Below are 20,081 nucleotides of genomic sequence, written 5' to 3' on the forward strand. Positions count from 1 at the left end.
GGAAAACAAACCTCTCAGAGGTTTTTTAGAGAAATACACAGAGGAACATAGATCAAGCGAGTCATCATTACGGAAAAATTATGTTGACAGCAACTTCAACATTGTTGTGTAGAACATTAGAGATGAAGTTGCATGCAACAAAATATGGATCTCAATAGATGAGACAACCGATGCTGTGGTGAGTTTTGTTGTCAATGTGGTCATCGGTACACTGGGGGCAAGTCAACCATCAAAGGAGTATTTATTGACATCGGAAGTATTGGAGAAGTCAAACAGCTCAACTATTGTTCAGTTGTTTATATCTTCACTTGCTCTACTTTTGCCAGAAGGTATAAAACACGAGAATGTTCTTCTGTTTGTGACAAAGTTTTATTCCCCAAAATGTTGCATTTGACATGCATAGCTCAAGGACTTCATAGAATTGCCAAGCACACACGTAGCTTGCTTCCAAATGTCGATCGCCTAGTTTCCAATGTCAAGAAAATTTTCCTCAAAGCACCATCACGTGTGCAGTTGTTCAAGGAAATGGCACCCGAGATTCCACTACCTCCTCAGCCTGTTTTGACTTGGTGGGGTACATGGCTCTCTGCTGTACTCTACTATGCTGCAAATTTTGGAAAGATAAAATAAATCGTCAACTCTTTTGAAGAATGCTGCTGTCAGGATCGTCAGTGAAATCATGCAAAAAAAAGTCCCTCTTCCAATTTTGCAAACTTCCCACAAGCTATCACTTCCCTTGAGAAATGTGACAAAACATTAGTGAATAACTTGTAGGTTTCAACAAAGTAACTGACGATATTCGTAAAGTTCCTGGTGATATAGGTAAAGACATACAAGGAAAATGTGAGAGTGATTTTAGCTAAGAGATCTTGAAGAAATAGAAAATATAGCTAAAATTCTCAAAGGTAGTTGTAATGCACAAGATATCAACATGAATATAGAGTCTGTAGCTTGTTTCGGGTATGCGCCAGTGACCTCAGCTGAGGTAACACTACGTTTTTCACAACTGAAGCATATTCTGTCTGACAGAATAGTTTAACACCAGATAATCTAAAAAAAATGCTAGTAATTATGTGCAACCAGGCAACTTTCGTCATTTAATGCAGTATACCTTTATATTACCATTTGCAACCATATTTTGGTGGTGGAAATAAATGCCTTTTTTGTCAATAAATGCCTTTATCGTGCCTTTTTTGTAATTTTATTATGCCTTTTTGCCTGCCTATTTCAGTTTTCTAATGCCTAAACATCCTGGCTCTACAAATAAGCATTGATCAGGATGACACATTTTAAGTAACAGCTGGTAGACATTTAGGAAGACATAAGGAGCCTGGTTGATATTTTACGTTGAAGTAGACACAAAATGCTGGAGCAACAACGGGACAGGCAGCAGTTCTGGAGAGAAGGAATGGTGCCATCTCTTGAGATGCTGCCTGTCCCGCTGAGTTGCTCCAGCAGTTTGTGTCTATCTTCGGTTTAAACCAGCATCTGCAGTTCCTTCCTACTGATAGTTTACGCTAGTACCTCTGCAAGATAAGACTTGGTTCTCGCAAGTCACTCCAGCCTTTTGTGGATGTGTGTGTCTATCTGAGAAAAGTAAGATGGAGTCTGAAGAAGGGTCTCGACCCGAACCTATTCCTTCCATCAGAGATGCTACGCTGCCTGTTCCCATCCCGAGTTACTCCCAGCATTATTTATGTCTACCATTCAGTGTAGACCATCATCTAGCAATTCCTTCCTACCCTAGTCCTTGTTCTCCGGGGGGGGCCGCTGGCCTGTATGTCCCCGCTGAGTTTGACCCCGTGTGCATCTCCAGCATTTATTGGTCGTATTAACACAACAAAAAATAAGATGGCGGCGGGAGGGCGGTTGGTCGCGGGCACGCGCGCGCATGGCCGCGGCTGTGCCGGAGCCGTGCGCGCGTCCCCGGCGTCCAACGGCCCACACACTGCACCCGCCGGAGACGTGCGCGTGCTCGCGGCCAGGCGGGGCGGGGCGAGGGGAGGGGAGGGGAGGGAGGAGGAGGAGGCGCGGCGCGGCCCTGGCGGCTGGCGGCGGGCGGACGGGCGGGCCCGCCTCATGCTCCTTGTGTTGGTACCGAGCGGAGAAGGATGCACACGGCACTCGAGTGAGGTATTTAAACACCCCATTTAGTTTTTTGCTTCTCACAACCGAGATTGTTGGGCTCTGGATGGCTGCCTCTCGCCTCCTGCTCTCTAGTCTTTACCCCCCCCTCACACCGGGTCCATCTCTAACGTTTTTTGATTTAAAAGGAACCATGCAGGCGCGTGTTCAAAGGAGGGAGAGGGAGGGGGAAGAGAGATAGATAGATAAAGGTTGTGTGTGTGTGAACCGGGGCTTGTAGAGAGCTTCAATCAATGGCTCCAGCCTCAAGGATAATCCGCCGTTGTCTCTATTTTAATTCCCCCTACAAAATAATATTTTTTTGATTTATCTGCCGATTGTTGCGGCTCAAGACGCGGGTCCAAGGGTGATGATTGTGCCCACTTTGACAGGGAGGGCTCTAGGGAAAGGGTGGTGGGGGGGGAATCCTTGATCTGTTGCCGGCTCATTTCTCCCCCGCTTGGGTTTAAGGATTGCGGCTATTGCTTGTTCTCACCCTACAACGTTCAGACTGCATGGTTCAGAGCAAAGATCCTATAGGATCTTTGGTTCAGAGCGATGGGCATGCGGGCCATTCGGTTTTTCTCTTTATTTTTGCAGCAGTTTTTTTTTTAACCCACAGTTTGGCGCATTTTTAACGCCGGCCCCGACCGCGGCTGTTTCCTTTTATTTTCGCCCATGAGGCTTTTCCAGGTTTACCCTCACGTGGGAAATGAAACTATGTTGCAGTTAAACCACAATTTGTGGGAAATGACGCGAAAAACTGCGGTATTATCATCGTTAAAATGTCGCCTTGAAGAACAAGGAAATCTTTGGTTGATGGTTTCACGAGGTGTAATTTATTCTTTCCGAATTGCTGACAAACGCGAATTGTTGCATCATTCTTCAACAGAATTAAATGATAGTCCTTATAACGATGGTTTGTTGGTGAGCGTTTTCGCACAGAGGGCATACCACGCATTATGTAGCAGTTGCATGTTGAATCTCAAATTGCTGCTGTTCTCAACTGCGGCTTGGATTTTGATCTTCCATAATGCTTTCTCTGTTGCAGACTGAATAACGTTCCCATGTGGGTACCTTCACTTAAGTGCCCTTCAAGGGTTGGTCCAATTTTACTATGTTATAAAACTTTCGCAAAAACTAAATCTGTCTCATTAGTTATCTATAAAAAAAATATCAGAAATTAAAAAGTGAAAATAATATTGTGTCAGAAGGTTTTTAATTTGTATTTGATGATGCTGCGTGATGTAGTTGAATTTGCAGTTTTGAAATTGATACCCCAAACATCAATTATCTTGCTCTATGGCAGTTGTTAATTTCAGTGCATGCATTCAAATGGTTATCTGAAGGGGCTAAAGTATAACCCATCTAAAAAGTATGGGTAAGATAAATCGCAGCCATGGTCCTTTTGATTAGACAGCGGTAGTGTTGGAATATAATGGCTGTTTGAATTTGTATTCTGGGCACTGCTGAGTATATAACCGATGGTCTCATCTGGTTTGTACTAACCTGTCTAAATCCCACAATTTCCATACACTTTTGGAAATTCAATGAATGAACCAAGAAAACTTAAATCATTTAGTATATTTTATTTGTGGCTGCATTGCAAGAATATTTGCATTTGAATTCCGATCTGGCAGACGTGCAAGAAGTTCGAGATGTAACACCATCTGTAGCTTGGATTTTGTAATGTCCATTTTACCTGTGAATGAATGTTTTCAGCCTGTCAAGTTCAGTTCAAGGTACTAATACAACAAGTGTTCCATGACCCAGTTGCTAAAATGTACATCTATACATAGTCTGCATAAAAATGGAAAATTTGACATATTTGAAGCTGTTCCACACAAGCTGCTTTTCCATTTTAAACTTCCTACCTTGATAAATCCACTATCCTCACTACTAATCCTACCAGTTTTCTAACTCCTTTCTCACTTGTGCTTATCCAGCTTTGTCTTAAATGTATCAATGCCATTTCATTGCAATTACTGCTAGTAACAAGTTGCACATTCTTGAGTTTGTTGGTACATAAGCTCTAGAATTGCCAATTGAATTTATTTGTAACTTTTGTCTTTGTCTCCTAATTTCAGATGCCCTCCAAGTGAAAACATTTTCTGTCTACGCTTTCAAACATTAGTATCCACGGTGACAGTATTAGGAATTACAGATTTTTAGTTTATGTGGTGGTTCTTTTTGCAGTTGTGCTTATCCATTTAATCTGATTTGTTACAATTTATAAAATCTGATGGTCAGCAAGGCCGTTTGCCTCATACAGTACAGGCAAAATTATTAAAGTAAATGCATTCCTATATTCAAAATCAGTTCCAAATTGTTTTTCAAGCCTTTATTGTATTTATAACTCTGTTCAGTTTTGGATCGAGTGTTGAAGCAAAAAAATAAAAAAAGAACTGTTCGTCTTTGGAATTCTGCACATAATTTGCTCTGGTGGGGAAAATCTGATTTTTACCCTATTGTGCAGTTTCCAATTTTAATGTGAGCCAAATTATTGGCACAAACCAGGAGCAACTCAGCGGGTCAGACAGCTTCTCTGGAGAAAATAATTATGTGACCTTTCGGGTCAAGACCCTTCTCGACCTGAAACGTCACCTATTCCTTTTTTCCAGAGATGCTTCCTGACCCACTGAGTTACTCCAGCTTTTTGCATCGGTTTAAACTTTGGTTTAAACCAGCATCTGCAGTTCCTTCCTATGCAGTGGGCCAAATTATTTATGGCACCTTCATTGCATTCATTGTGCTTTCGCATATCCTATCATGGAAAGGATTTATGTTGGTGTCATTTTAAACCACTTCTCCATCAGATTAAAACAATATATTCCAGTACAAAATGTGGTTGCCATAGCACCAGCATGCGCATTTGCATTTATTAATAATAATAATAAACTTCATTGAGATTTTATATTGAGTGTATGGAGAACTAAATTGTAAATGATGGGTGGGAGGGGAGACCAATTTGTATAAAGTTACCTGGTTTAAACAATGCACAATTAACTAGTGGTCTTGCACCCAAAGATTAAATGAGTGCTGTCTTGAAGTGATGAGACAATTTCAATTCCTGATATAATGCAGTCCCTATTTTGAATTTGTTCATTGTGTCTTTCTATCATTAATTTCTATGTCCACGCTTGTAATTAAAATTCTTGTGTAAACCTGTCATTCTATAATTACCCTCCCACCTCTTGACAGCATTCTTGTTGAAGATGATGTGTAATATATAAACAGATGGTAATGCGGTTGAAGCAGGAGAGATAAGCGATGAAACTGCTGCTGATTCATAATTAATTTTTTTACGAAGATAGAGTGCAGCTGGGAGACACTTACAATGGCATCTTTCTCAATCTTTTTATAGTGAATAGTTGGTTATTGATTGCCGTATTGCATATATTGTTGCAGGTTGATCAGATAGCACGTTTAGGTAAGTCGTAAGCAAAAAATGCATTCAGAACTGAGAACTAATGACATTGCTACACTGGAAGTCCATAAAAGACCCTGGTTAATCACCATTGTGTTGATAAGTCCAACTTCATACTTGGGTTGAGGATTGGGAAATCTGAAAATTGCTACTTGGTAACCTTGCATTCTTTGTCCATCTAGTACAGATAAAACCAGATTTGGCACACATTTTTCCAGAACGTCAACAATCCACTTTATTTTTCTCACAACAAGCTGCTAGTTTTTTTAATTGGTGTTCATGAATACATTGTCACATAAATAGCCCCTCAAGTATGTTTGCAGTGTTAGATTTCAAGTATTTTGTTCTTGCATTACCCCATACAATTAATTAGTTGAAATATTAAAAGGTTCAACGGATTTATTTTCTGTTCGTGACCTGTCTTTGACTGGCTGCAAAATAAAGACATTCGAGTATGTTTTGGTCCGCTTTGCTGCAAGTGTCTTACACAAAGTTGTTTTCACTTTAATAAGTTTCAATGTAACAGATGCTCAATTGCAGAGATTTGAGGTGTGGTTCTGCATCTCCGAGTTGGCCTACACAATGTAAAACGTAGAAATAAGTTGAGCTAAGTCAAATAAGTTGACTACTAAGTCAAATAGTAGGCAAAAGGGTCCTTGTTTTTTTGAGCTAATTGATTTTGCACTGCAATGTTTTCAAGGAAATGCAGCCATCTCCTCCATTCACAAAAATACAGTGCTGGAGGAACTCAGCAAGCTGGGCAGTAGTTATGGTGGGAAATGAGCTGGTGTTTTGGGTTGAGCTCATTCTTCAGATGGATCGAGTAGAGGAGAGAAAAATGGTTGAGGAGTGGGGATGGTGTAAGAGGTGACGTGATGGGTGGATTGAGGTGAAATGTGGTGATTGGCTGAGGCAGATATTTAAAAAGGCTAGAGTTGCAATGGAGAAAAGATTGCAGGTTTGAAATCTGAAAAGTAAGAAGATGAAGAATGAAATTTAAAGCCAGAGGGCGGAATGGTGGGTGGAAGGGAACGGAGTAGAGGAAAAGAGGAAAAGGGGGGGGGGGGGGGGGGCATGGGTAAATAAGAAGGGGATGGTGTGGATGCGAAAGGGACAGGGGAATCACCCTGAAACTGGAGAGTTCAATGATGGGGACAGGAGGATGTGACTGATGGTTGAAAATGTTGTGCAGGTGGCATGAAAGATGAGGACCAATGGAATTCTATCCCCGTTCTGTCTGTGAAGGGTTGGCTTGAGAGCAGAACTGAAGGAGACACAGATGAAGGCTCCATCCACAACTACCCCCCTGGGGAACCACATTTACTGAACAAAGGGGACATCTCGGATGTCAGAGTGGAAAGCCAGATTACATCTCTGTTTAAGGAAGAACTGGGGAGCTCCAAGGCAATTTCTATGGCAAATGGAAGTGTAGAGGGCTTATGGTTACCAACTGCCCGTATTAGCCGGGACATCCCGTATATTGGGCTAAATTGGTTTGTCCCATACTACTACTTCTCGGGTTGAGGGAACTGTCAGAGTGCCACATCCGGCCCCGCCTCGCCCGTCCCGAAATGGTGCAGCCCATGGAGTGCAGCAGCAGCCCCTCACCCATGGCCCTGTCGGTCGGCAGTCCGGCCAGCTGTCCGTCCTTCGCTTACCACTGACACCACCACCCCTCATGGCCAATCATCGGTTCATGAGTTAGATGGGTGCCAGACTTGGTGTGCGACATCGGGCGCAAAGTCCGGCGCCCGGGCCACAACTCCTCGGCTGGCCCGCCAGCTAGGCTTTGTGTGCAGTCCCGCAGCCAGGCCAACTCATTCACTCGGCCAATTTGGTCAACAAATTGCTGTTGGGAATTTGTCCTTTATTTTGACCATTTGTCCCTTATTTGAGAGTGAGAAAGTTGGCAACCCTATGAGGGACTGAATGTCCAGGGTAAAGATAAGGCGGTGGGGGTTGAGTAATTTGAAGGGGCAAAGAGTGAAGTGTCTTTAATATAGGTTGGAAGGGGCAGGCAGCTGTGCACCTATCTTTTCCATCCCCTTTTCCCATATTTCATTTTATTACCCATCCATATATACCCCCCCCCCCCCCCCCCCCATTTATTTCCACACACTGCTTGACAGGCTTTGCCCCATCCCCACACTGATTTACTTGCTTTCAACCCCCATGTCATCAGTATGACGAAAGGTCCTGACCCGAAATGTCATCTGTCCATTCCCTCCGCAGGTGCTGCCTGACACTCGGCCACTGTTGTCGGGCCGGATGATTACGGTGGGGAAAATCAACCTGCGGGCCGGAATGATTTCGGGTACGTGCCGTTATGTGGCCCAGGGGTCTGCTGTTTCCTAATTCCTCCCACAATTAATGTTTAATTCAAAATTTCAGCTTCTGCAGTTTCCTATTCTGTGGATCACGGGTCGGAAACCTTATTCTGCATCGGGGCCAGGACGCATGTCTGAGCGGATGGCGGGCCACATCTATCACGTGTACACATGGATCCCGCCCCGGATGGCAGGCATTAAATCACGTGTTCACAGAAGGTAGACAAAAATGCTGGAGAAACTCAGTGGGTGAGGCAGCCTCATGCAATCCTTGCATGTCTCACCCGCTGAGTTTCTCCTGCATTTTTGTCTGCCTTCAATTTTTCCAGCATCTGCATTTCTTTCTTGAACGTGTTCACAGAAGGTGCACAGCCATGCCAGCTGCTTTGCGCAGGATGCGGTACAGCCAGAGCTCGGCACTCGGCCGCTGATCGGGGCACTGCTGCTCGCGACACTCGGCCACTGTTGCTAGGTGGGCCGGATGATTACGGGTGGGGAAAATCCACCTGCGGGCCGGATGATTTCGGGTTACGTGCCGTATTTGGCCCAGGGGTCGTAGGTTGCCAACCCCTGCTGTTGTTGTACTGTTCTATGTCTACATGGATAATTCTGCTGCACTGACAACAATAGGTTAATATTCCAGATTTAATTTAAATATTCTTACTTGATTAGACCTATGAATTTTAAACAGCACTTTTTATGCTTTTTATATTTTTTAATGCATTTTTGTATATGGCATTGGACATGGAGGAAAACAACTAAATCTGGTCTAATTGTTTGGTGGAAAGCATAGGGTTCAATGTCAGTCATTTCCATCGTGTTTTTTGGTAATTTCTCCATGTGATAGGACTGTGACTGTGTAAATAGTTGGGAGCTGTTTAGGATTTGGCTTCATCGGGTGCCAACTGGCCTGCGATCATAAATGCCCCTATTTAAGTTGTTTTCGATGAAAAAATTAATTACACACGTCACAAAGGTATAGTTATTTATCATTTACATAATGATAACAATTTGTTATAGAATGAGATAAGGGTTGGCTCTCCTGTTTATAACCATTAAGTGCTTCATTTTATCTGACTTGGTTTCATCTGTAGGAAGGAATTGCAGATGCTAGTTTACACCGAAGATAGACACAAAATGCTGGAGTAACTCAGCGAGACAGGCAGCATCTTTGGATAGAAGGAATGGGTGATGTTTCGAGTCGAGACCCTTCTTCAGACTGAGTCAGGGGAGAGGGAGACGTAGAGATAAGGAAGTGTGAAAAAGAGACATCAAAAGAGTTTGTGTTTAACAACCGGCAGATCAAATCTTCTGTATCTGCTGTTCCAGGTGTCGACTCCTATATATCAGCGAGACCAAGCACAGGCTCGGTGATCGTTTATCTGAACACCTGCTCAGTCCGCCTAAACCTACCTGCTCATGCCGCCGATCAATTTCGTCAGGGCCGGCTGGACGCCTTGTCCTGGCAGCGGGTTTTGTCCTGTTTTAGTTGCCCCGCCATTCTGGGGGTGCTCAGTCCGCCTAATTTGCTACCTGATCTCCTTCCGCCTCCCTCCCCTTCCCCCTCAACTCCCCACACTGACTGACCTTTCTGTCCCTGGCCTCCTCCATTGTCAGAGTGAGGCCCAGCACAAATTGGAGGAACAGCACCTCATATTTAGATTGGGTAGCTTACACCCCAGTAAGAAAGAACTGCAGATGCTGGTTAAAAATTGAAGGTAGACACAGAATGCTGGAGTAACTCAGCAGGGACAGGCAGCATCTCTGGATAGAAGTAATGGGCGACGTTTTGGGTCAAGACCTTTCTTCAGACTGATGTCAGGGGAGGGCGGAACAAAGATAGAATGTAGGCAAAGATAGTAAGACTGGTGGGAGAACTGGGGAGGGGATGGCGAGAGACAGCAAGGGCTATGAAGTTAGAGAAAATGTTAAGTGAGGCCCAGTGCAAATTGGAGTAACAGCACCTCATATTTCGCTTGGATAGTTTACACCCCAGTGGTATGAACATTGACTTCTCTGAAGAAGAGTCTCAACCCGAAACGTCACCCATTCCTTCTGTCCAGAGATGCTGCCTATCCCGCTGAGTTACTCCAGCATTTTGTGTCTATATTTGTTTTGTCAGCTGAAATGGTAATTTGTCTCTTCAGAATATCCAACAAACTCTCAAGTTCTGTCCTATGTAGATTTCAGAATGTAATTCAACTTCTATTCTAAGTCATAGAAACATAGAAAATAGGTGCAGGAGGAGGCCATTCGACCCTTCGAGCCAGCACCGCCATTCATTGTGATCATGGCTGATTGTCCCCTATCAATAACCCGCGCCTGCCTTCTCCCCATATCCCTTGACTCCACTATCCCCTAGAGCTCTATCTAACTCTCTCTTAAATCCACCCAGTGATTTGGCCTCCACTGCCCTCTATGGCAGGGAATTTCATAAATTCACAGCTCTCTGGGAGAAAAAGTTTTTTCTCACCTCAGTCTTAAATGACCTCCCCTTTATTCTAAGACTGTGGCCCCTGGTTCTGGACTCGCCCAACATAGGGAACTTTTTTCCTGCATCCCAGGTCTCATAATCTCATGATCAAGCATTTATTTTTAATCATCCAAGCATTCATTTTATAGTTCTTGTTTGTATTTGCAGATCTATTGCCATGCTCAGTCCATTGCCATTGAAGCATCCTCAAATTCCATCTGGTGACTAAATGTTGGGTGATTCTATATATTGCAATATTGCATTTTGTTATATTAATTCTTTCCTCGGTTCTAATCATTATCACATTACTGGGCGTGCTGGTTAACTGCTTGCAAAGTATGTTATGGGCTGTAGGCAAATTCTCTGAATGTGAAAGAACAAATGCAAATTTATCTCTGCCATTTTGGAGTGACTGGAAAGTTGTGGTGGAGGATTGCTCATTAATGTTTATTCATTGTTACATTAAGGCCTGGGTTGAACAAGTTTAAAATAGGATTGCATGACATTGTAGCAATGTTTTGTCATACCACATAATTTGGTTAGCTGTGTCAAGGTTTTGTAATGCACTGTAAAATGTCCTCTCTCACCTTCCTTTGACCATAAAAATAAAGTGTTGAACCTCCTTAGCATAGTAAAGCTTACCCAAGCAAGAGGTATCACGAGTAGCTAATAAGATAATTATGAATATTAGGTTGAAAGCTTGGTCAGAATGTTTTATATCCTTTAAGACAGTGACATGGGTTTAGGGGTCAGTATTGAAGACCTGCTGTCTGGGCATGGCCACCAGTGGTCACATTAAGGGCATTTGTTAGGGGACTGTGGAAGAGAGTCTCTCCACAGTCCTGATGGAAATGGAAGTCTCTCTCTCTCTCTCTCTCTCTCTCTCTCTCTCTCTCTCCCCCCCCCCCCCCCCCCCACTCCTCGCCTCCTCCCTGTCCCACCCCTCCCACAATGAAAATCGCAATGTTTTTTTAAAATAACCTAAACAATGTTAGATGTTAATGAAAAGGGAAGAATTTGATTAAAACTGATTTTTTCAAAAGTAAATGAGATTCGCGATCCCATTGTGACATCATTGTGACGTTGAACGCTGCTGACGGGCAGGGCAAGTGGAAAAGTGGTTTGAAAAGTGATTTTTATAAAGTTTAAAAATGTCAATAACTTGTAAAATATAACATCAAGCCGAACAAAACTTATTTCTCTATCATGTATTGTTTTGGCGGGGTTTTCGAATATCATGCGCCCGCATACATACAAACAAACAAGATGAGTGTTTTAGTAGACCAAGTGGGACCACTCACCCGTTCTCCCAACACAATATTCTACCACTCGCCCACAGCCTCCAACTGCACAGGTGCGGCTCATACACTCCCTCCCCTCCTCTTGGCCCTCCATCGTTTCTCCACTACATCCCTCACCTCTTCCTCTCTCTCTCTCCTTTCCCCTACCCTCAGTCACTCCCTCCCTCCATAACTCCTCTCCCCTCCCTACCCCCTTCTCTGCCTCTACCTGCTCCACCACTTACCTCTCCCCTATCGCACTCCCCCACTAGACACAGTTTAAATAATATTTCTCCTCGCCCTCTCCCCCTTCTCCTTACAACAATGTAACAAATCTCTCATTGCACTGGGTGGAGCACTTGATGGGCAGTTTATGGAAATGAGATCCCATTGTGATGTCATTGTCGGGTGGAGCACTGCTCACGGGTAGTTCATGTAAATGAGATCCCATTGATGTCATAGCTGTAACTGCCACTGCAACTTCATCATTTTTCACAAAGGGGTTTTGTAAAGTTCAAAATGTGAATAACTTGTAAAATATAACATCAATCTGAATGAAACTTGATTTTAAAAAAAAGACACTACAGGACAATCGTGAATAAGGTGGTCCAAAAATTGTAGCGCTATCGTGCACCGTTTTGGCGTAGTTCTGGGAGCACATGGGATCACAGACACGTGCGCACACAGAATCACAAACAAGATGAGAGTTTTAGTAATGGTATAGATACTAGACCAAGTGGGACCCGTTGGGCACCGTTCCCCCAACGCAATATTCCACCACTCACCCGTTCCCCCAACGCCACCCGTTTCCCGCACTCGCCCATAGCCTTCAGTGACGCTTTTACGGATCATTTCCCCTTGTGTCCCAACACTCCCTCACCCTCTTCTATTCCCTCTCCTCCTCCACTCCCTCCCTCACCTCTCCTTTCCCCTACCCCCAGTCACTCCCTTCCTCCATAACCCCCCTCCCCTCCCAATCTCCCTTGAGGTGGAAGCTGCTGATCCCATTGCGATGTAATTGTGGGCTGGAACACTGCTCGCAGGTAGTTTCTGTGAATGAGATCCCATTGTGATGTAATTGTCGGGTGGAGTTCTGCTCATGGGCAGTTTATGTAAATGAGATCTCACTGTGATGTCATAGCTATAACTGCCACTGCAGTGTTCAAGTGATTCTTTCTCAAACTAGATTTTGTAAAGTTAAAAATGTGAATAACTTGTAAAATATACCATCGATTTGACCGAAACTTGATACACTACATCACAGGACAATGGTGAGTAAGGTGGTCCGGTTAGATAGCGCTATCAAGATGAGAGTTTTAGTAAGTAGATAGATAGATAAAATCGTGAGAGGAATAGATCGGGTAGATGCACAGTCTCTTGCCCAGAGTGGGTGAATCGAGGACCAGAGAACATAGGTTTAAGCTGAAGGGCAAAAGATTTAAGGAATATGAGGGGTAACCTTTTCACACAAAGGGTGGTGGGTGTATGGAACAAGCTGCCAAAGGAGGTAGTTGAGCCTGGGACTATCCCAACATTTAAGAAACAGTTAGACAGGTACATGGATAGGACAAGTTTGGAGGGATATGGACCAAGCACAGCCAGTTGGGACTAGCGTAGCTGGGACCTGTTGGCTGGTGAGAGCAGGTTTTGCCGAAGGCCCCATTTCCACACTGTATGACTCTATGACCCCGCCCCACGAACAACTTTTGTATTTTCTTGCACCATGCAGAAAGCCAGCCCTTTATTTAAGGTGCAATACAATTTAGTACAGTTTAAATGTTGTACCAATGTAAATGTCACTGTAACAATCAGCTTTGGCCATTGTGATTTCAGAATGGGAGATGGTTTAGATTTGGGGTGGTGATACCAAGAAGCTAGTAAGAGGTGCAAAGGATGATGCTGAATCCAGTTGAGGTATTTTGTCCTGGACTGTAGACCTTTCATCTCCCAGATGTATTAATCCACACACCTGCTTACTCTTCCATTCATCCCTCCCTAGCTCAATATCATACTAATTTTTTTTCCCCGGTCTGACTTCCTTGTCATTATTTTACTTTGCAAACCCTTGTGTACTGCCTCAGTGTAATTTACTATTCTTATAAACCTGTACCTCTCTGTATTGATACCTGCATATCATAGGATTTTTACTATGCTGTATATAAATAAAAATAATTTCACTGTACCTCAGTACATGTGACGATACAGTACCATTGAACCAGTGAACAATGTCGGGGAATATGACAAGCAATTATGTAAAGAATACAGCTGGTTTGGCAGTGGTATTTGTAATACAAGGTTAGACTCGGACTACTTTTCCGGTGGACAGGCACCCAATAAGCGTGCGGCTTATCTTTTTTGGTCGGCTTATCTTTCTTTATCCCAGGACTATTCATCTCATTTTTTTCCCCCCACCCCAAAAGAAAAAGTACTTGTAACCTTGTATTGATTTATAATAATTTCACTTCTAGCTCTCCCTCGCTTGGGGAGCATTCAAGGATACTGGATGTTTGAGATTCCAATCCTCTCCCATGAATGCTGTATGGACTCTTCCCAGCTAGTAATTTTATGGTTCAGATAACACTCTTTGAAATGGTAAAGCTCAAGCACCCTTTTGCACTACTGATCTCTAACTGGACCCACTATATATAACATTATATCCTTTTCTGCCATATGAAATCTGTGAGAATTATCCAGATTGCTAAACTGCAGTTGAACTTATATAATAGTTTTGGAAAAGAACATGTTTTTCCCCTTGAACGTACAATGGGTTCGAGTAAATTCGGAAATCCCAGCTCTGTATGACCTTCATTAAGCACCACACCTCATTGTAGAGACCTTTCTGTGCCTAAAACCTCTCGCTTCCAGTTGTGTTGCAGGTGAAGCTCATAATCATTCTCCTTCAGTGTTAATGAACTGCAACATCTGCACCACAAATAATGAAAAATCCTGGGACTCTGGCCTGATAGAGATGCCAAACCCCAGAGTCCCTCTGCTGCACGGTCATATTACACCATGCAGCTCTTCTCGGTCATCCTGGACCAATTCTGCCACAACTGCTGAATGTCTGACCTCCATTAAGTGCCCTTTGTTTTCCTTTCTCTTAGCATGTTCTTAAATGGTCGATGCCCGAGTTCACCCCTGATGTTATAAAGTAAGCATTTCATCCACATCAGATTTTGCCAAAAATCTAACTGAAACTAGTGAAATGTGTAAGGACCTAAAGCAGTTATTAATATGACATACGAAATATTAATAAGATCATTCTCTGGGAGCCTGTAGTATGGAAAAATATTTGTCTTTGTTTACCAATGAGTATTAACCCATCATAAAACTGAGATTATTGGTCAATGGGCAATACTCCATTAGCTGGAGAAGTTGAAGGTCTTGGGATATTGTTATAGGAATTTTTCAGAGCCTTGTCCTTGACCCAAGTCCGCTGCTTTAACAAACCCTTCCTTTCCTGATAAATAGGGATTTTTTGCTGATTGTGCAATATTTATTTGTTTTAAATTCTGCAAGTAATGAGGCGGCCTAAGCCTGTGTGCAGAAAATTTAGAAAATGTTCAAAGGATTATATGTGGCAAGTAACAATATGCAAATGACATATCTCTCTTGACTTTCAAGAGAGTGCCAGTGCCATTAGATTTTTGTGGAGGAGGTAGGATGTGGGTTCATCATGAAATTTACTTAATTGGACCATCTGCATTAAATTGGCGGTAACACAAAATCAGAGACTAGGATTTGTGATAAGGGACTTGCTTTCCAAATTGGCAAAACTTCCACCTACAAGGCACATGTCAGAAATGTGGAATACTTTGCATTTCTTTGGATAAGGGCAGCTTCCAACAATGTTAAAGAAGCTTGAACTAGGTTAAAGCAGACAGCTTCACTGGCAGCCCTTTCATCTTAAAGATTCACTCCCTCCATCATTCCACAGTGGCTGAAATGTATAACTTTATACAATGAGCACTGGAGCAACTTGTCAAGGCTTCTTCAGCAACACTTCTAGAACTTGTCAAATCTATTGTGTGAACATTAATAGAGACATAGATTATTAAAATATAGCATTGAAGTTTTAGAATGCACTACCTTAGGCTACAAATAGTGAAATGCATTCCATTCCAGTTATTGTAGTTCACGAAGGTCCACAAGAAAGTGCCAAAAAAGATTATTAAATGGCTTCAGATTGAATCTGGTTAAAATGGAAATTATTGGTAATTTCTGGTGATTGTCTGGTGATTCTGTTCCCATTGGGGCGGGTGTGTTTGATTGAGATGATATTTGATAGTTTAGTTTATTATTGTCACATATTGAGGTGCCATGAAAAACCTTTGTGTACTATCCAGTCAACAAAAGACTATACATGATTACAATCAAGCCATATACTGATAAAAGTACAACATTTAATGTAATATAAAGTTCGATTAAAGGTAGTGCAAAGGTCTCCAATGAGGTAGATGGTAGTCAGGCCCACACTGGCTTATGAGAGTTGTTCAGTTGCCTGATAACAGCTGGGAAGAAAATCTCTGAATCTGGAGGTATGAGTTTTCAAAATTCAAACTACAAAGAGCACAAACATTGCTCAGTGCTTCTCGGGCTCCACTCTTCGAACAAAGAGGAATTAGTGTAGTTATACATTTTTCTTATCAATAGAACACACCTACCAAGTCTGAATATGTTATGATTGAAAGATTCTATAGGCTTTCAGAATATAGGAAAAGCTGGTCCAAATCAAGCTCATCCAATAACGTTATTGCTGATCTCTGCAATGTGAGCTATATTTTTCAATCTTGGCTTCTTCATGGTCTTGAAAGAAGCACATGTTAGGACTGCGGGATTTCATCTTAATTTCTTTATTAAAAAGATAACCTTTCCTCCATAATATTGTGTTCCATATATTTTGCAAAGTCATTCAGACTTGGCAGCGAGCCATTCTTTTGTTCTACCAGACCATGCCTTCTTTATAGTTAGCTTCCATCTTATATTAGTAAGAAGAACGACTTTATTTTATAAATTTTATTCGTTTTGACGTAACTCTCACTGATCTCAATTAAACAAGTTTTGTTCACATTGATGGTATAATTTACGTTATTAACATTTTAAACTTTACAAAAAACACTATTTTCCACTTGCCCTGCCGTAGGCAGTGTTCCACCCCACAATGGGATCTCATTTACATAAACTGCCCGTCAGCAGTGTTCTGTCCCACAATGACATCACAATGGGATCTCAAAACTGCGTTTTAAAAAACAGCAGCGTTCCACCTCACAATGACGTCAAGAGGGGTTATGGAAGGAGGGAGGGAGTGACTGAGGGTAGGGGGGAGGAGAAGAGGGAGTGTTGAGGGATGATGGGGGATGGAGGAGGATAAGGGTAGGAAGAGGGATGGCAAGGCACAGTTGGGGAGGGTCGCCAGCGTAGTTGGGGGCTATGTGTGGTGGAATATTGAGTTGGGGGACCAGGCCTCCTGTGTGACAGGGACCTAATGGGTCCCACTTGGTCTAGTTTCTTATAAAGGTGGTGACATTAAACAATGAGGAATATAAAGGGAAATGAATAGGCATTAGGGTGAATGATTTGCAAGGTTATGGGTAAGGAATGAAGAAATAGTTGGTTCACAAAGAGCCAACTGAGACTTGGGTCAGATAGCCATCTTCAATACGATAAAGGTTAGAAGGGCAAGGCTGCAGGTTGTCCACCTATAGCACCCCCTTAAAATTACACATTGCCCGAACTTGGAAATATATAAATTACCTAATTGATTGATCTAAATCCAGGGACTTCGTAATACTGAAGTGATTCAAGTGAGTATCTCCCTTCTAACTTCTAAAGGGCAGAAAGGAGCAGGCAGTAAATGTTTCTGTTATCCACATCCTGCAAATGAATATTAAAACTCGTTCCAATTTCTATACAGGTTTTTAAGACTAATTTGCCTGTATCACTACTTGTGCAAATAAACGAATATTCCTGCCTTGCAACGGCATAACTTCTGATCCGCCGTGAATGCAGCCACAGTAGATGTTCGATTTTGATAAAACTTTGTAAAAGCTGACCAATTTAGCTCAGTCAAATATTTTCTATCTTGTTTGTTGTACAAATTGAACCATTTGTTCTTTCTAGAATTAATATTTAACAGCAGTTTTGAAACTATGGGGGGTATGAGGTAGGTGGGTGCTGGAGTAGTGAAAGAGATACTTTGTTACTCAACCTTGGTTGTAAGACCATTTGTCTAGTTGGTGAACATCATGTTTTCTCTGCTTGCTCAGCAAATGATGAGATGACATTGATGTTTATAATAACAAAAGGCACAAAGTGCTGAAATAACAGCAGGTCATGCAGCAACTCTAGAGAATGTGGATAGGTGACAATTCAGGTTGGGACTCTTTCCTCCTGCAGCAGGAGGTAGGAGAGGAAATGTTGGAAGAGACAGTGGGGCGGCGGCGGGGGGGGGGGGGGGGGGTAGGACAAAGCCTGGCAAGTGTTAGGTGGATCTACAGTTGAAGGGGGTTTTGTTTGGCTATGGGTGGTCAAAAGCCGGAGATGAAAAGACAAAAGACGGTGAGATGGCGAGAAATGGAGTGAAATGTGAAGCAAGAGGAGGATGGGATTGAGAGAAATGGGTATGCATCCACGTGGGGCACAAGGAAGAGGGTAAAATAAAGGGGGGGGGTTGTTTATAGATTAGTCACCTAAAATTTGAGAATTCATGTTCATACAATTTGGGCTGTATGCTACCCAAGCAGAGTAAGAGGTGCAATTCCTCCAAATTGTGTGTGATGTTACTCTAGCAATGATGGGCATACAGGTTGGGTGATGTTTCAGGTCGAGACCCTTCTTCAGACTGGTTAGGGATAAGGGAAACGAGAGATATAGACGGTGATGTGGAGAGATAAAGCACAATGAATGAAAGATATTCAAAAAAAGTAACATAAAGGAAACGGGCCATTGTAAGCTGTTTGTAGGGTGAAAACCAGAAGCTAGTGCGACTTGGGTGGGGACGGATAGAGAGAGAGGGAAGGCAGAGGTTCACTTGCACCTCCTCTACTGTATCCTTTGTTCAAGATCTCTCTCTTTTTTGCTTTATTAATGCAGAATGCCAGTGTTTTCTCTTTATGAAACTCCCTATCTGTCCTGCTGATCCCTATTCATACTGTAGCTTAGTGCCATTTTTTATCTCAATGCTTCTCTAATGAATGTGCGATCCTTTGCCTTATTAAATATACTATAAATACAAATTGTCATCGATAATGTTAGTCGACTATGTATCTTTAACATTTAATCTATTTCAAGCAATGCCCATTGTTAACTATACTCTGTCCCTGTGTAAATGAACAATGTTTAAGACTACAAATTCTGGGTTCATTATTTTACTTTGTTGTCAAAAAGAACCTTAGGTGAAGTTTATTATTATAAAACCCATTTAAACTAGCAGTTTTGGCATTCAGAGAATGTGAAGCAAGTAATATCTAGTTGCAAAACGATACTTTTAGGCATTGCGAAGAGTTGACATCCCCAGGATTCTCTAAAGTACTTTTCCAGTTCAATGTTACGGTAAGCATCTATTCATCATTTTTATTCCATGATTTTGATATTCCAAAAATTTTAATAGTCGAGCATTGACATGTCACAAAAAAATTGCATGAAGCCTCCTTTTAGGGACTGCAAGGTAGCAGCTACAGAGATTGTTTTGACAGAGAAGCTATTCCATGGCTGAATAAAACATTTTATGTCTGAAGAGAGAAACCCTTTTATGTGCCATGACATTCTTAGGAAATAGAGAGGTGATTCTTGTCAGAACAATCCTGGGTTCTAGACTTGCAGCCTAATGAGTTTGAGTAGACTAAAAGTCCCACAGAGAATTCTTCATACAACATTTATTTAATGTATTAATGGAATAATGGAATAATGTTCTGCGTAATCATGGTTCATGCCTTCCACCAGAACTGTAGAAAGTGATATGGTACAAATGTGCAGTATTGTGGAATTCTGTCTTGGGTACCAATCTATTTGTTCACACAAATGTAAGTTTGATATTCAAAAGGAACCAGGAGTTTGTTGTTTAGTTTTTTTGAAGGCTTGCATCAGTAAATATCTACGAGACTGTTCCTTCAGCACTTGCTAGATCTGTTAGTTGACAAGACTGGGGTCCCTCCTCAGTTGGAAAAAAATAACAAAGATTATTGTAGAAATTGCTTTGCATAAAAGCACTTGCTCAGTTTTGCTCAGGTCTGCTATATTAAGTAGAAGTTAATAAATGGCTGTCATGAGAGTATAAGGTAGCGTGTCATCGGAACTTGATACCTATTTGTATGTGATAACTGGAAACCATGCCCGGATGCTGAGCAATTTTAAATACAAAAAACAAATATTTTCTGAAATTTTAGTATATCCTTCCCACTATAAATTGATCAAAACCTACAATGAATTGGATTCTAAGTTAATGAAAATCT

The 20,081-nt window shown here is 42.1% G+C and overlaps 1 protein-coding gene and 1 long non-coding RNA gene across 2 annotated transcripts in view; one reads left to right on the forward strand and one right to left on the reverse strand.

Annotated features, from left to right (window-relative positions):
* The window catches only part of LOC129698649 (uncharacterized), a 54,053-nt gene extending 52,213 nt beyond the window's left edge, over nt 1-1,840 (reverse strand). Inside the window, exon 1 of the long non-coding RNA XR_008723691.1 lies at nt 1,743-1,840. This is a non-coding gene — a long non-coding RNA (uncharacterized LOC129698649). The remainder of the gene's footprint in view (nt 1-1,742) is intronic.
* A 180-nt stretch (nt 1,841-2,020) lies between these two features.
* slc39a10 (solute carrier family 39 member 10) overlaps nt 2,021-20,081 on the forward strand; it is a 62,752-nt gene continuing 44,691 nt past the window's right edge. Inside the window, exon 1 of the mRNA XM_055637788.1 lies at nt 2,021-2,133. The gene's annotated coding sequence lies outside the window, so the exon portion shown is untranslated. The remainder of the gene's footprint in view (nt 2,134-20,081) is intronic.

Source organism: Leucoraja erinacea, chromosome 7 (assembly GCF_028641065.1).
Source record: "Leucoraja erinacea ecotype New England chromosome 7, Leri_hhj_1, whole genome shotgun sequence".
NCBI lineage: Eukaryota > Metazoa > Chordata > Chondrichthyes > Rajiformes > Rajidae > Leucoraja > Leucoraja erinaceus.